A 17,385-nucleotide genomic window follows, 5' to 3' on the forward strand; every position below is an offset into this window, starting at 1 on the left:
GTCGTAGAGAATTATGCAGTTTGACCCTCCTGAATGCTAGAAACGAATCCCTATAGCATATTAATAGTTTCGTTCAATGAATTAGGCCTATTGTATTATTGATCAACCCAGCGAATTAATGATTTCTTTATTGGAAGATTATAATCGGTTGTAAACGCTACACCTACACCAAACATATCAGTATTGCACCCACGTACAACAGTTCAGCCTGGAATTAGATGACGGAAGACTCATCATTCTCCATCACAAACGCTTTCATAAAAGGTTCTTTTCAGAGCCATTATTATTGTATTATAAAGAACTATACTGGTTATTTAATAATATTTGTGTTTCAGAATATTAAATGTAACTAATCTGTACTTTAGTTTTTTTGCATCGTTTCAAATTCTACATACAATTTCATACAATTGATCAACTAATTGATATTCGGAAGTGTTAAGGAACATGTCAGTTGTTTTCGTCTTCACGACATCCAGTTATATCTCTGGCATTACCCACCCGCCTTTTTTCGTTTCAGTAAAAAGTGTTAAAGTAACTTATTGTGCCATTCATGCTTCATGTTGGGAATTAAGTCAATATCCTATGTATCACTTAACTTTGTTTTGACGTAGGACTATGTTTTTTTTTCTTTATAGGGGTACCCATTCAAAAACAGTTTTCGGACATCTATAGGTCAACCAATTTCGAACGTATTCACGATATCATTACACCTTCTGCTGGGAAATATTTCCACGCATCGATCGTCTCTTGCTATTCAAAAAGAACTTTAAGGATAGCATGAAGCTAAATTATATTCGGCTCCGAATACTTGAATGGTAAATAAAATTCTCCATTTAAGTGTTGGTAATAACGGCTCCAAATCTGTTAAAAAAATTGTGAACAATTTGGCTAGTGCACAAAAACTAAATTAGCTGACTTTGCCATGGGCGAAATTTTCGGTGTCAGATCAATGGTTTGTGTGTCATAGAGATGTGTTGGTTTCTCGCATCATCACGCGGTGACTGTGAAAGCACAAATCAGTAAAGGTTAGACAAGTAGAAAAAAAAGCTCCTACCATGGAAGAAGCCTAGTTCAACTAATCTCATTTTACATGTCAGCGGTTCAACGTCTCCAACACCAATCCAAGAAGGCCTCGGAAAAAGAAAAGTTCGCCATTTCACGCCACCATCGTCCCGACCGCAACAACGTGCGACAACAAAAAAAAAACTCCGAACCACTCAACTCACCTGTCAATGTCAACCACTTGTGACGGTCCATTGACAGAAGTACACCGCCGACTTGGCAGTGCAGATTCAGTGCCTGCGCTGCTTGTCCGTGTACTCACGCCAAATCAACAACAACAAACCCCCGCCCCCTCACTCCCCGCCGCGGCTTTCTCACTGTCATCCGCGTGCGTCGCCAGATGCTGATTATTGCGCACTCGAATCGGTCTCGACTGTGGGTAGCCGACGGGGGAGGTGGTGGGAATGGGTAAACCAGAAAACCCTCAACAACTTTCCCTCGCTGCCTCCAGTCAGTGGTTGCTATGATTTCGAGACTGGTTTCGAGAGGAGTAAATATTTCGAGGACTGTAGCCGTACTTTCGTGGTGGTTGTACAAAACTATTTAGCTATTTTTAGCGAGGACTAGATTTGGTTTGGCTTCAAATATGAAAGAGTCCGCTGGATTCTTTCTATTATGATTGCAAAGAATATTTGTTGGATAATTTGCGATGCCTGTGCTAAGTAACGTCGTCAGAGTCGTCACCACAAGACACAAAGATTTCAAATGTTAGAAATTAGTTCCAAACACGAAAATATTTCTCTTTTCTGAAACGTGGTCAGTAACGAAAAAAATATTACGGCTGATGAACATGCCTACTGCGATATCCGATAATTCTGTTTTTTGTTTGTACTTTTCAGTTGATCGATCGTAGTAAGAATATTTTACCTTAGTAGGAAATATCTTCCTTTTTTACAGCCGTAAGTCTAAGTTGTTTATTGTCAAGAAATTAGGAAAAAAATTCGGTACAAAATTTAGCAAAAGCAAAATCTTGAAATTTAACCAATCACTTTTAAGAGGGTTAATCATTAATTCTTTTCTTTGGCTTTCAAAGAATATTCTGTGAAATTTTCAAGCCTATCGGAACTAAACTATCAGCAAAATATGGGCCTATATCTTTGCTTATCTCATACTGCGAAGAAGTAATATGGGTAATATTTCTATATGAGAACGGTAAACACCGGGTAACTTCGGAAATCCGCGTAAAAAACCTCAGTGTATAACTGATCTACATATTTTAGATTCTTATTAAATAATAACCGGGTAAGTAAACTGCTAAAGACAGAAATATCTGTTGAGAGAACTTTTCACGCATATTCTATTTTTGAACATATTTCCCACTGATTTTCTCTTTTCTGTAATAATTTCCGAAATTCGAAATAGATCCGATTGTTTGAAACGCCACCTTTTTAAAATGCACTTTATTTACATTCGTGTTTGTTTTTTTTTTAATTGTAAAGTGAAGAAAATTTTAAAATTTCTTCAAAAGTTGTCTGTTCTTTTCAACGAATTCCGGAAAATCGTCAAGAAAGAATTTAGAGCAAAAAGAAAATGCAGTTCAGTTTACGATACTTATCCGTTAGCCGGGCGCAAGAAAAAATAGCCTCATGCGACTACCGCTTATTTTTAACGAAGAAAAATGTACCCAACTGAGGTAAATGCACCTAGTTTTGAATTGAAATTGTGTTAAAGGTTGATCTAACAAAAATAATAAACCTTTCGACCAAACAATTAGGCATTCGAAATAGCTTCTCAAACTTAAGGCAGTTAAAATGGAACCGCCATCTCCGCCTAACAGTCCAATTAAAACCGCTAAGCAGACGCAGAGTGCACACAATTTAGCGGTTCAAATTGAACTGTTTTAAGCACTGATGAGTAGAAGGCGAAACGAGTAGAAATCGAATCTAAATATGTACTTTTTGTGCAAACCAAAAACCCCTAAATGTTCAGCTTCTCAAAGTGGTTATCCTTTATTCCGAATTCCGGATTGCTAATATCCTTCAAAAGTTGACGACGAAAAAGCAGCTAAATTTTTACTTGCCGGCGGTATCATTTTTTGACGTAAATACGTATCACTTCACTATAGGATGCTTTTTCAAAATTTACCCTCTGAACGAGTGATTAGATTTTGATCGTGAATATCTCTTGTTTTATTTAACTAATCAACTTAATTTGTTCTCCACGTTATCGGAGATATGAACACCAGTTTGTGATAGAATTTTCAGCAGAGATGGTTAAACACAAATAGCTAAATTTCATTCTAGCCTACGTAGTTGCATCTTTCATATTCCAGGTCCAAAATCAAATTCTGGAATTCGGTTCCATAATCCAAGATCCATTTTTTTTTTTTTCATTTCCAGAGTACAGATCTGATATATAGTTCCTCGTCTAGAATCCAATTCCAGATTTCTAAAACCTAAACCTAATTTGTAAACTTGATTCCAACCTAAGCCAGAATTTTGGAATCGAAATCTAGAACTGAGATTAAGTTCTTGATTCTAAACCTGGAATATGGAATTTGAATTCGAATATAAATTCTGGACTTGGATCTGAATTTTTAGACAGAATTCTGGAACTGGAATCGAGGTTCAGACCTCATTTTTCAAAATTCTTTCCCAGATTTCAACTGAAACTAGAAATGCAGACTGAAATCCAGGACCAAAACGCAGATCTAAAACTCCGATGTATCTCCAGAATTCCATTCTAGAATACATTCCAAAAACAAGAATTCAACGGTAGAACTCAGGTCTAGACTTAGGATCTGAGCTTGTCACTCTTCCTCAATGAAAGAATCCAATCCAACAACCTCATATTCGTTTTTTTACTGTCCAATTAAAAAATGACCGCATCCGAAACAAACAAAGAGAGACGAAGTATTTTCGTCTATCATTTGAACAAAAGAGAGAGTAATTAGAAACGTCACTCGTTCCTGTATGACAAAACGAAACCAAACTAACGTATGTAGGGTAAATTCATTCACCGATATTTCGAAAATCTGCGACGTTTAGCTATGAAGAATCGATAAATCGAGATAATTACTTCCAAGAAACCTCTTCGAAAACCAAAACTACTACAAATTTGAGCACCAACAGGTAGAAATCACTGTGAATCATTTTTCTTTCATTATCGCTTTTAAAAGCTTTGGTTGAATATTGGCACTGCACAGTATACGGTTTTCACTGAGAACCGAAAATGATAGAAAGGGCAAATAAAAGAAAGAACACAATTTTGAAACTACTGTTCTACTTTTGTCGTTGACTGGACATGGATCTCGTCTTATAATTTGCAAGCACAGCTGAAAGTGACATTAATTTCTCGTCATTTTTGTTTGTTTTGATTCAATGAAAATTACTTTTATTAGCTCTGCTTAGGATCCTAAATTACTTTCTACAATTTTAGAAGTGCATCGTTCTAATTTGAATTCTGGATCCGAATTTGAAAACGGAATCCTGGACCTGTATCAAAAATTCAGAATTCAGTACCGAACCAGAATCCTGGTCTCGAGTTCTGCTCCAGATCACAGATCACAGTGATCAGTCCCTGAATTCAGATCCAGAATCCTGTTCCAGAACTCAAATGCAGAATTCAGCTCTCTAGTTCAGGTTCCGAATTCAGTTCCAGAATATAGCATCTATCATCAACATAATTTTATTCCTATTCACATCATCCGTTTATGTCTCTGACATTAGCCTTTCGCCATTTTCCAACTAAAAAACTTTTTGAACAGTTTTACTAATTTTGATCAATGAAAGAATTGTCTTTCAGAATTTCTTTCGCAAAAAAAATGTTAAAAAGATAATTTGTTTTTGTTAAAAATCCAGGGTTGTTTTCAAAATCAAAAGCGCGAAATCCGCGCAAAGTTAAAAACCAAAATCCGCGATATTCGAGCGAAACATTTCAGCACCATTTTTATGCAGGTAATACCAAGGATGGCTCTAATCGTATCAAAGAACGCTCACTGGCAACTCTTCAACGATTGAATCAGTGCCATCAAAGGGAGACGGATATCATCGCAACAACAAAAACCCGGGATGGCTCATTTAACATCGAATCGACACCAGTGCGAGAGCGAATTTCTCTCGATGACATAACTGAGAATCAAAGGTTAGCACGCTGCTGTGGGGATCCTTTCTGAAGCAACAAACGGTCGCTTATTCTCGTTTCGCGATCCGATTCTGTACAGGCTGTTAATAATTGCGATAGAATCATTTTACTATTGCCGCTTATTCTAACTATGTGCATATAACCTTTGTATAAGTTGTGTCTATGAAAATGTCTGTGAATGCTCCACAGAAGGGTTTTGAAATATTGCAATCTAGTACGAGAATCATCAAGTTGAATCATCGTTACTATTTTTTGCGATAATTGTCAACTTGCGATTCTCTCTTGGTAAATTCCACACAGGGGCGATCATTATCAGACTGAAATTTTTTTAAGGGCCATGAAATACTCAGAGTATGAAGTGAAGCGAAGAAATGTAGAAAAATTCTCTCGAGGTTCATGCATTGAGAGACTCGAATTCTTGTAGCATCTTCTACCGGATTGAAAATGTTGTATACAATATTGATAAATATCGAGCAGCTTCTGTCAAATTATCGGCAATCACCAACACTGGGTAATACTTTCCCCAGAAGTTGATGATCCGCTTAAATTTAATTTAAAAATCTGCATAAGTTTGTCATATAAACACAGTAAATAAGTTCGTCACTCTGAGAAACCTCATAGAAAACGATTTCATTTTTATTCTCCATCTTTTTCGATGTCCTTAGTAAATTTATACTCTAAATGTTACATTCAGAAAAAAAATTGCTCACAATTGTGATTCTAGAAGAAGTAGAACAGATTTCAGAGAAGACAATTTTTTTATTTCAACGTCTTTTTGCTCGGCAAACTTTGCCTTCTCGGTAAGAAGAATTTCAAGGTAGACCGCATCCGAATGATCTGATTTAATCTTTTTAATTTACGCTTCAATTATTTATCGCCTTCTGTATAGCTTTTGTTTTATGAGACAGCGCCTTCTCCTGTTGTTGGATTTTACTCTGAATGTCTTTCTTTTCCTCCTCGTCTTTTATTCTTACATTATTTTATTTAGGGCAGGGAAAAGCCCACTGGAGTTAGTTTCTGTCTAATTTGTTCTCCAGTAGGCATAAAACCTCCTCATCTTTTGCATCAACAGATTACAATCATCTAAATGATACATTTATTTAAATCTATTATAGAATTAAGTTCTTATTTGAATTCTGGATCCGAATTTGAAAACAGAATCCTGGACCTGTAACTAAAATTCAGAATTCAGTCCCGAACCAGAATCCTAGTCTCGAATTCTGTTCCAGATCACATATCACAGTGATCAGTTCCTGAATCCAGATCCAGAATCCTGTTCCAGAACTCAAATGCAGAATTCAGCTCTCTAGTTCAGGTTTCGAATTCAGTTCCAGAGTCTAGCATCTATCATTAACATCATTTTATTCGTGCTCACATCATCCGTTTATGTCTCTGACATTTTTGTTTTCTGAGACAGCGCCTGCTCCTGTTGTCAGATTTTACTCTGAATGTCTTTCTTTTCCTCCTCATCTTTTATTCTATCATTATTTTATTTGAAGCAGGGAAAAGCCCACTGGATTTAGTTTCTGTCAAATTTGTTCTCCAGTAGGCATAAAACCTCCTCATCTTTTGCATCAACAGATTATAATTATCCAAATGATACATTTCCTTAAATCTAGTGCTCCTTTAAGCACTAGATTTAAGGAAATGTATCATTTGGATGATTGTAATTTGTTGATTCAAAAAATGAGGAGGTTTTATGCCTGCTGGAGAGCAAGTTACAATAGAGTAACTAAATTTCATCAGACAATAACATGAGGAACGATTTTTTAATAACATTACGAGATAAATGAAATTTAATAGAATTGAAACATTTGTTAAATATGCGGGACATGCTAGCAATGGGCTCGTTATATCCATAACTGGTTCTAACATGGAGAATCCGAGAAAGGATTGAAGATTACGACATCGAATGTCTAATTGTAACAATTGTAATAGCTCGGAGCAATCGATTCGTGACTGAAGTTGATCTGCCTTGCAAACATCGCGACGGACATATAATAAATCGAGACTAATCAGAGCTACGAGGCTTTTAGGATAGTAAATTCTAAGTGCTCCTTCAAATTTAACTTGGAATCCAGAAAAACACCCAGGTCCTTAACAGACGAGGCGCGTTCGAGAACAGTTTGTGGAATATTATAGTCGAACTACCGACATTTTCTCGACTAAAATAGATTTTGTTGATGTTACACCAACCAGTTAAATTTTTTAACTGTTCTTGTAGAAACTATGAATCAGCTGCAGATTTGACTATGTGAAATATATTAAAGTCATCGGCAAACGATAGTTTGATACAGTTGATCGAAAAATTTAGATCGTTCAGATATAATAAAATCATAAACGGTCCAAGGTGACTTCCTTGTGGAACTTCAGGGGTCACAGCAAATGGTGGGGTTTCCTATTTTCACTATCATTTCATGACCAGTTTGATGTAAAGAAAGTATGATAAAGAACCGAAAAACAGCGTTGATCACAAAAGGATGACCCTGGTACTGTAATAAGTAGACGAACGAGTCGTACAAACTCTGGAGCAAGACCTCATTTTGTCGCCTTCTCAGAAGTGGCAAAAAGCCGTTCTTTGTCAAAAGCATGCTTATTAAACTGAACAATTTCATCGCTTCGGCATTGAAACTGTCTTCAACTCATTTAGGGGTTAGCCAAATTTTGTGCTAGGGCACATAACCGTTTTTATTAGTTTTACGTTTCGTCTTTGGCTCATCAGTGCAGAGCAGTTCAAATTGAACTGCTTAGTGCATTAGTGACATTGCACTCCGTTGCAAAACAAAAAGTGTTCTGTAAGTAGCAGAAACTTTACGTCTGCTTAGCGGTTCAAATTGAACTGCCGAGTTTAGCACTAAGCAGTTCAATTTGAACTGCTCAACAATTGTAATAGCTCGGAGCAATCGATTCGTGACTGAAGTTGATCTGCCTTACAAACATCACGACGGACGGATAATAAATCGAGACTAATCAGACTAAAGGCTGTCTCTATGGAAGACGTTGGAGAGCGAATCGGACTACAGACTTTGGTTGCATTTGAAACCATTTTGTTGATGTTACACCAAGTAGTTAAATTTTCCAACTGTTCTTGTAGACACTCTGAGCCAGCTGAAGATTTGATTATATAAATTATTTTAAAGTCATCAGCAAACGATAGTTTAATACACTTCATCGAAAATATAAATCGTTGAGATACAATAAAATTATAAACGGTCCAAGGTGACTTCCTTGTGGAACTCCAGGGGTCACAGCAAATGGTGAGGTTGTACAGTTTCCTATTTTCACTATCATTTCATGACTAGTTTGTTGTAAAGAAAGTATGATAAAGTAAGTGTAGGTTACTAAATTTGTGGAAGTTGAACGCTTTGCCATGAATCCATGCTGAGTCTCAGATATGTAGTAAGAGCAACTATGTGTTGGTAAAATCCAGAACTATAACAGCTTCGAGCAATTTCACGGCAGTTGAATACTATACCCTTGGTCACACAGGATTTCTTCCATATTTTTGAGGAAAAATTGCAGAACGCAAAAAACAATTGAAAATGTGGGATAGTGGAACCAACAAACTATGAAACAAATTTCTTGTCACCGCAGATGAAATCCCGTCGGGTGCAGCATTAAATTAACGTTTTAACTTTTTCCTCTTCGTTTCTTTACTTGTCCAACTTTGCTTCGTAAGCCTGTCGTGCAAATTTTGCTTTAAGAATGCGATTTTTATCACACACAAAATTTTTGACCATGTGTTCTTTCACTGAAACGATATCTTCCATTAGGCATCAATTCTTTGAAAAGGGAAACGCAATCACATAAATCGAAAAGTTTTATTGAATCCCTGGTAACAGCTCTGCTGCAATAGCAACTTGTACCACTCGAGATCGGAGAGCATAAAATTGATATTTTGTCCACTGAAGAAAACATTTTTTACACTACCGGAACTATAAATGCAGAAATCTATCGATCTGAGTGTCTCCAGAAGAAACTGCTTCCTTTATATAAGAAGCATAGTACACCTCTACTGTTTTGGCCGGATTTAACGTCGGCTCACTATGCCAAAACCACTCTCAATTGGCTTGCGGGAAAAGGTATAAACTTTGTAGAGAAAAATATCAACCCAAAAAATTGCCCTCAGCTTGGGCAATCGTGAAGAAGGTCTTCAAGAAGACTGGTAAGGCAGCTGGGAACATGCAGGAGTTCAAAAAAAATTTGAGCTCAAGCGTTCAAAAAATGCGATGGCAACGCTTGTCCGGAACATGATGAAGAACGTTCGATCAAAAGTTCGAAAATTCGTGAAGGAATAACTTAAATTTCATCCGGTTTTCATTATACTCAAGTTTAACCTCGTACAATAAAGGATCCGATTTTTAGTTTGAATAAAATACCGTTTTTTATCATAATTTGAAAGAAAAAATTATGGATCGCTAAATATTTTCTTCTTGATCTTGACGGCAACACTAAATTTTGGAAAATGGTGAAATCTTCTATTCTTTTAAGAAATTTGGTGACCAGAACTCGGCTGCTGGTAGTAAATGCAGATATATCTTGAACGAGAATTCAGAGTTTTGACACTCTCATCGATAAAAATTCAATTAAATGGGCGAAATTTTTCCTGTTCTAAAAAGTTTCACCAGAATTTTTGTTTGAATTTGGATAAATAAATTAACTCCATGATATTCAAGATTCGAATCAATTTTTGAAATTTGTAATCAGTTTGCAAAAGTTTAATGTTTTGAATATTTTACCTTAAAATGGCCTTTAAAAATATGACGATTAAATTGTCTTTCTTCCTACGAAGAGAAATTTTTTCCTGCAGGTGAACAAGTTCGGACAAATTTTTTTTTTTTTTTTTTTCATAAATACGTTTATTTCATAGGCAATATACATAAGTTTTTCTTCGCCGTGGCATCCACAATACATAGTAGTTTAAACCTAATACATTTCGAATATCATATTAGTATGTTGGTACTCATTAGTTAATCTAAACACTGTTTTTATCAAGCGAGTTGCTATTTTAATTACATTAAATAAAATACATTTATTTTGTACATGATCTTATAACTATTTCAGGATTGTTTGTATCAGTTCACCACTTATATTCAATATCCTATAGTTGGCTATTGGTTGAACTCATGGAAGAGAAAACAGTTTAACATAAAATAAAATTTAAATTGGAACTCCAATGGATTTAATGAAATGATAAAGAAGTTTCATGTATGGAAGGTCACGACAAGCAAGAATGTCGCGAACTGGGACATTGGATAGTCTACCTTGGGTACGCAAGGAATTTATTAGTTGAGATCTGACATCACGAAACTCCACGCATGTCCAAACAACATGGTCAATATCGCGGTAACCTTCGCCGCAAGCACAATGATTAGTCTCGGAAAGTCCAATTCGAAGGAGATGTGCATCTAACGTGTAGTGATTGGACATGAGTCTGGACATCACACGAATGAAATCTCTACTCACATCCAGTCCCCTGAACCATGCCTTTGTCGATATTTTAGGAATAATTGAGTGCATCCACCGACCCAGATCATCTTTATCCCAAGAAGCTTGCCAGCTGGCAAGTGTTCTTTGGCGAGACGCGCTATAGAATTCGTTGAAAGCAATCGGTCTCTCATAAATTTCACCCTCAATAGCACCACGTTTGGCTAAAATATCGGCTCTTTCATTGCCTGGAATGGAGCAATGAGCCGGAACCCAAACTATTGTGATTAGATAATTATTATTCAATATGTCGTTCAGACACTGTTTTATTTTACCCAAGAAAAACGGTTCATTTTTGCCAGCAGCGTTTGAGCGAATGGCTTCAATTGCACTCAGACTATCTGTGAAGAGGAAATAATGGTTTGGAGATAATGTGACGATTACATTCAAGCTATAATGAACTGCTGCTAACTCTGCTATATAAACAGATGCAGGTTCTTGAAGCTTGAATGAGGCCGAAACATTATTGTTGAACATACCAAACCCTGTCGCTTCTTCCATTCGCGATCCGTCCGTGTAAAACATTTTCTCAGAGTTAATATGCCTGAACTTACTTGAAAATATTTTTGGGATTTCCATAGAGCGTAGGTGGTCCGGGATTCCACGCACTTCGCGCTGCATGGATGTGTCGAAAAATAAAGTTGAGTCAGGTACATTTAGGAGGCTGACACGGATAGGAATATATCTTGAAGGGTTGATTTCCTGTGACATATGGTTAAAATATACTGTCATGAATTTTGTTTGAGATCGAAGCTCGACTAGTCGTTCGAAATTATTAATTACCATGGGATTCAGCACATCACATCTTATTAGCAGGCGTGATGAAAGCTCCCAAAATCGATCTTTTAATGGAAGAACTCCCGCCAGAACTTCAAGACTCATTGTATGTGTCGAATGCATGCAGCCTAAAGCAATTCGCAAACAACGGTACTGAATTCGCTCAAGTTTGATAATATGAGAATTTGCAGCGGAACGAAAACAAACGCATCCATATTCCATCACTGAAAGTATCGTTGTCTGATACAATTTTATTAGATCTTGCGGATGAGCACCCCACCAAGACCCTGTTATTGTTCGAAGAAAATTTACTCTTTGTTGGCATTTCGTTATCAGATACCTAATGTGTCCTCCCCACGTGCATTTGGAATCAAACCACACCCCGAGGTATTTGAAAGTCAAAACCTGTTCGATTATTCTTCCCATCATATGAAGCTGAAGTTGCGCGGGATCATGCTTTTTTGAAAAGACGACCAGCTCTGTTTTCTCCGCAGAGAATTCGATACCAAGATGAACAGCCCAAACGGACAATTTATCTAAGGTATCTTGCAATGGTTTTTGCAGATCAATAGCTTTGGATCCAGTAACTGAAACCACGCCATCATCTGCCAATTGTCTTAGTGTACATGGGGTTACTAGACAGCTGTCAATGTCATTCACGTAAAAATTATAGAGGAGCGGACTGAGGCATGAGCCTTGCGGGAGACCCATGTAGCTAATTCTGATTGTTGCCAAATCGCCATGTGAAAAATGCATGCGTTTCTCTGACAAAAGGTTGTGCAAATAATTATTTATAACCGCTGGGAGTCCATGTTGGTGGAGCTTGTCTGAAAGAACATCAATGGAAACTGAATCAAATGCTCCTTTAATGTCTAAAAATACAGATGCCATTTGTTGCTTTTGAGCGAAGGCAATTTGGATGTCAGACGAAAGTAATGCAAGGCAATCATTCGTCCCTTTATTTCTACGGAAGCCAAACTGAGTATCTGACAACAAACCGTTCGTCTCGACCCAAGTGTCGAGACGTCGTAGAATAATTTTTTCGAACAATTTTCTGATGCAGGACAACATCGCAATGGGTCTATATGAGTTGTGATTGGAAGCTGGTTTCCCCGGCTTTTGAATGGCGATAACTTTCACTTGTCTCCAGTCAGGTGGAACAATATTTTGCTCAAGAAACTTGTTGAACAATTCCAACAAACGTCTTTTTGCGAGGTCGGGCAGATTCTTCACCAAGTTGAATTTAATTCTGTCCAATCCAGGAGCGTTATTGTTACAAGACATGAGTGCTATGGAAAATTCCATCATTGAAAAGGGGCTATCAATGGAATCATCATTTGAAGAAGACTCCCTAACAATGCTATGCGTAGGAACGGAATCTGGACAAACTTTCCTCGCAAAATCAAATATCCATCGATTCGAGTACTCCTCACTCTCATTTCCTACGTTACGATTCCTCATTCGTCTGGCCGTATTCCAAAGAGTGCTCATTGAGGTTTCTCTTGACAAACCTTCCACAAAATGTCTCCAATAGCTGCATTTCTTAACCCGAAGTATGTTCTTGTACTTGGTTTCTAAAACCAAGAATTTTTCAAAATTCTGAGGAGTTCCTCCTCCTCGTTTTAAAAACGTCTTGAAAGCATTTTGTTTCGCGTGTTTAGCATCTGAGCACTCTTTGTCCCACCAAGGATTTGGAGGTCTTCTGTTAGACGATGGACCAAGAAATCGTTTGGTTTGGGCTTGTTCTGCGGCCTCCAGAATCGAACAAACGAGGAAGTCATATTCTTCAAGTGGGGGAAGCTCTTCCATTGAAGTTAAGACACTTGAAATATTACTTTGGTATTTAATCCAGTCAATATTTTTTGTCAAATCATATGGAATATTAACTGAATTAGCAATGCCTTTGTTACTGCTAATTGAGATGATGATTGGTAAATGATCGCTACCATGTAAATCAGGAAATACTTTCCAGGTGCAATCTAGTCGAATTGAAGTCGAACAAAGAGATAAATCTAATGCACTTGGACGTGCAGGAGGTCTTGGGATCCGTGTCATGCTACCCATATTTAGTACCGTCATGCTAAAATTGTCGCAAATATTATATATTAGAGATGATCTGCTATCATTGTAAACGGAACCCCACATCATTCCGTGCGAATTGAAATCTCCTAAAATCAAACGTGGAGCAGGAAGGGCTTCGACAATTTCATTAAGCTGTCGTTGTCCAACTTGAGCTCTTGGAGGAATATATACCGAAGCAATGCAAATGTCCTTTCCTTTAATGTTTATTTGACAAGCAACAACTTCTATACTAGAAGTCGAAGGAATGTTTAATCTATAAAAGGAATAACATTTCTTAATTCCTAAAAGCACTCCACCATACGGGGAGTCTCTGTCGAGACGTATAATGTTAAAGTCATTAAAATTTAAGGCTATGTTTGATGTAAGCCATGTTTCGCACAAAGCAAATACATCACATTTTTGACTATGCAACAAAACTTTAAATGAATCAAGTTTTGGCATGATGCTTCGACAATTCCACTGCAGGACAGTGATTGAATCATTTGCGGCGGATGATAAATTATCCATCAAATGATACAAAACCTGAAAGAGCTGGCCATTGAGCTGATAACTGTTTCAAAAAAGTTCTAGCTATTGGAAGGAATGCTGTTATGATGGTCTTTAGAGGTTCAGAAATATTGAATGCAGCGAAAATCCATTCTACAATTTCCGAAAATTTCAGTAATCCTGTTGGTGAATGTGAAATGGAGCCCACTGGATTATTGTCTTTTCTTGAGCTAGTTCCTGGATTGGTTTGTGAATTTGACAAACCAGGAGGCACAGTTTTTGGTTTTAAATTTGGCTTTTTAGCTTTAACACGGGGATCTTTTTTTGAAGGTATAATTTTAGGTGTCTTTTTTGGTATTTTGTGGTTTGTTAATCTCCTCTTAACAGACCCTTGAGGAGTGACAAACGAGGTATCTTCACTATTTCCGTCAGAGTCAGATTCCTCTGGCTCCGCAAGATTTGAAAAACCGTTTTCGGTTTCCAAAGGGGAGACATGTATGACCGTTTTGAGCATTTCTGCATATGTGCGCTTAGACCGTGCTTTTAAAGAAAGCTTCATTTTGTCTTTACGCAGCTTAAATGCAGCGCACACTGAAAGATCATCATGAGGGCTTTCCCCACAATAAACACATTTTTCAGCATCTTTATCGCAAAGATTATCCTTATGAGGCCCTTGACATTTGATACATTTGGACTTATTACTACAGTAAGTAGCTGTATGTCCGAATTTTTTACAGTTCGTGCAATTCATAACATGCGGTACGAAAAGCCGAACAGGAAGACGAATTTTATCGATATAGACATGGCTAGGCAATGCAGATCCGGCAAATGTTACGCGAAACGAATCTGAGGGACGATAAGACTTTTTTCCATCGACAATAGATGCTGAGTACAATTGTTTGCACTCGAGTATCTTAACTCCCTCAAGCATGGAGTTTTTAAAACGGCCAACTCCATTTTTAAGTAAATCATCTGCTGTCAGACTTGCTTCAGTCACAACACCGTCAATTTCTACCTCCTTCGATGGAATGTAAACTCGATATTCAATAGCAAATAATTTACAGGTTACAATATCGTTTGCCTGTTTCAAGTCGTTAACTACAACTCGAAGTTTATCTCTATTAACCTTACAGATTTCTTTAACTTCAGAGAAATGTGATGTCAAATCCTTTGTAAGGTTCGGACAAATATCACATTTTAACAATATTATATGTTTTTGTCGCACTGTGAAAAATCGTTTTTCTAGTTATGAGACACAATCAACAAATTCACTCTAGCGAAATTTGTTCTTCAACTGTCAAACTTGGAGGGTAGGCCTTGGAAAAATCACCATTCATAATCCATTCCGAATGGTCCCATTCGGAGCGATCGTCTATTAAAGTGATTAATTAAGTTTGAATTCCATTTCAATCCAATCTCCGTACCGGGTCAGACGACGGGTTTTTCGTCGTCATGGTTTCAACAGTCTACGGGTCCGCCTTCTATGAGCAGTCAGTCCATCCTTTCTCGGTGGTGGAACTTGCATCACCCGATCTGGTGTCCAGTAGCAGTAAATTAAGTTAAGTCAAATACCATTAGTACAGTTATTAAACGCTGGATGCCTACTCCCAAAGGTGTTTTCAGTTTCAGTTTCGGATCACTGAATAATTTCATAATTTCATCTCACCCAATTTCGAATTCTCACTTTTGACGGTCACCGCCAAATTGTCAGTTCGAGGACGTACGGCTTTCGAAGACCACCGACGAACAGAAACGGACACCACCACCGGCTAATTGTTTTCTCTTCTAATTAAGAAGAAGAAAAATCAATTTGGTACTTTTAGTGATCGCTCGATTTCCCCGATCCTCGATCCAAAGCGAGACGTGTCACGTAATCGCCGCCCAAAGTCATTCATGTTCGAGTTTTTTTCTGTTTCTTTCTTTCTCCCTTGCACTGTACTAGCCTACTTAGGCACGAATTTTCACAATTTTGTTTTTCCAGGCCGCTCTAAGCTCTAAGCAGCCAATTAATTTCATAAATGAATATTTTTCTGTTATTTTTTCTCTTCGAACGTTCGGCCTTACGTCAGGCTTCACTAGAGTTTCACTGCGTGCCGATTGGTTTTCTTCTCCATTGAACAAACAAATTTTTGATTATTTTTTTTTTGGTTTGTTTTCTCAATCACTGTTTTTCTTTCAAATTTTCGATTTTCGGTTTCGACTCGACACATGCACACGAAATTACACACATACACACACGCAGCACGTGCGAAATGCTTTTTTTTCTCTTTTTTCTTCTTCAACCCCAGACGAGGCACATGTGATCCGATCCGTAGTAGTAGAAGATAGTTTCGCTGAAGGAGGAAAAACTTTCACAATTTTTTTTTATTCCCCTCCGATTGGTTGTGCGGTCGGAGCTTTTTTTTTCTACCTACATCACTCTGTTCAAACTCGCACTCGCCAACCAGGTCTTTCGTCAGGAAAGAAGCAAACAAATTCACGCAAGGTTGTTCGAAATGTTGTTTATTTTTTGTTGTTGTTGTTTTGTTTGACGGCGTACCTTCGGCTCCACTAGCGCCACTTGAGTTTTTTTTCCAGCGGAGGAAATTCGTAACACATTCAGTTCTATTCGTTCGGTTCGGTTTCACAATGTGCCGCCTTTCGGGTCTGCTCGATTGTTTTGCCACACGGTTCAGTGAATCAAAGCAGCTACCTACCACAACAAACGGCAAAACTCGGGATTTTCCTCTTCACGCTCGGTCTATCTGCAGGCAGAGGGCGGAAAGATGAAGCCCACTAATAGCTGTTTTTCTTTTTTTTTTTTTTTGGTTCACAATTTTCTGCTTTCGTTCACCGTCTAACGACGACGAAGACGCGATCTCCAGCGCACACACAACAAAAAAAAAACAACAGAAACAAATCTTCCGCTTGTTTGGTTTTTGTCGTTCCGATTGCTCGTGACGCTTTTCACCACTTTTCACGCACAGCCTAGTAGGCGGCGGGCGGTACTACGGCAACCAACCGCGGGCACGGGCACGGGCACACACACGTACGCACAAGCACAGCCAGCCACGCACGTCCAACGCAACTCGCGCGGGCGATGAAGCAACTTTGTTTTTTCTCAGCCTCCCGAAAAAAAGCCACTCCGGTTTTGATTCGAGTTACACAACAAACTGGCACGCACGACGTTTTCACTCTTTATTTTTTTTTTTTTCGTTGCCTGGTTTGACTCGAACCGAACTCGCAACACGCTGCCGCTACTTCTGCTGCTGCTGGGTGAAACTGAGAAAACTTCAAGATTTGCTGCTGGCTGCTGACCAAGCTACCAAACTCGGAACGGGACCGTGGAGAGAACCGTGTGCGCCTTCGATAGCTTTCGCGAGTAGACTAAAGGCCTGCTGGTGCTCGGGAGCTTGCCGAACCAGCCAG

General features: G+C 38.1%; 1 protein-coding gene across 9 annotated transcripts in view; it reads right to left on the reverse strand.

Moving 5' to 3' along the window:
* The window catches only part of LOC131438996 (uncharacterized), a 515,523-nt gene that overhangs the window by 345,971 nt on the left and 152,167 nt on the right, over positions 1 to 17,385 (reverse strand). The window contains exon 1 of one of the 9 annotated variants that reach the window (XM_058609455.1): positions 16,674 to 17,364. The exons of 2 other annotated variants lie outside the window; for them this stretch is intronic. The gene's annotated coding sequence lies outside the window, so the exon portion shown is untranslated. 6 more of the 9 variants (XM_058609454.1, XM_058609457.1, XM_058609459.1 and 3 more) reach the window with 6 other exon arrangements.

This window comes from Malaya genurostris, chromosome 3 (genome assembly GCF_030247185.1).
Source record: "Malaya genurostris strain Urasoe2022 chromosome 3, Malgen_1.1, whole genome shotgun sequence".
NCBI classification, from domain to species: domain Eukaryota; kingdom Metazoa; phylum Arthropoda; class Insecta; order Diptera; family Culicidae; genus Malaya; species Malaya genurostris.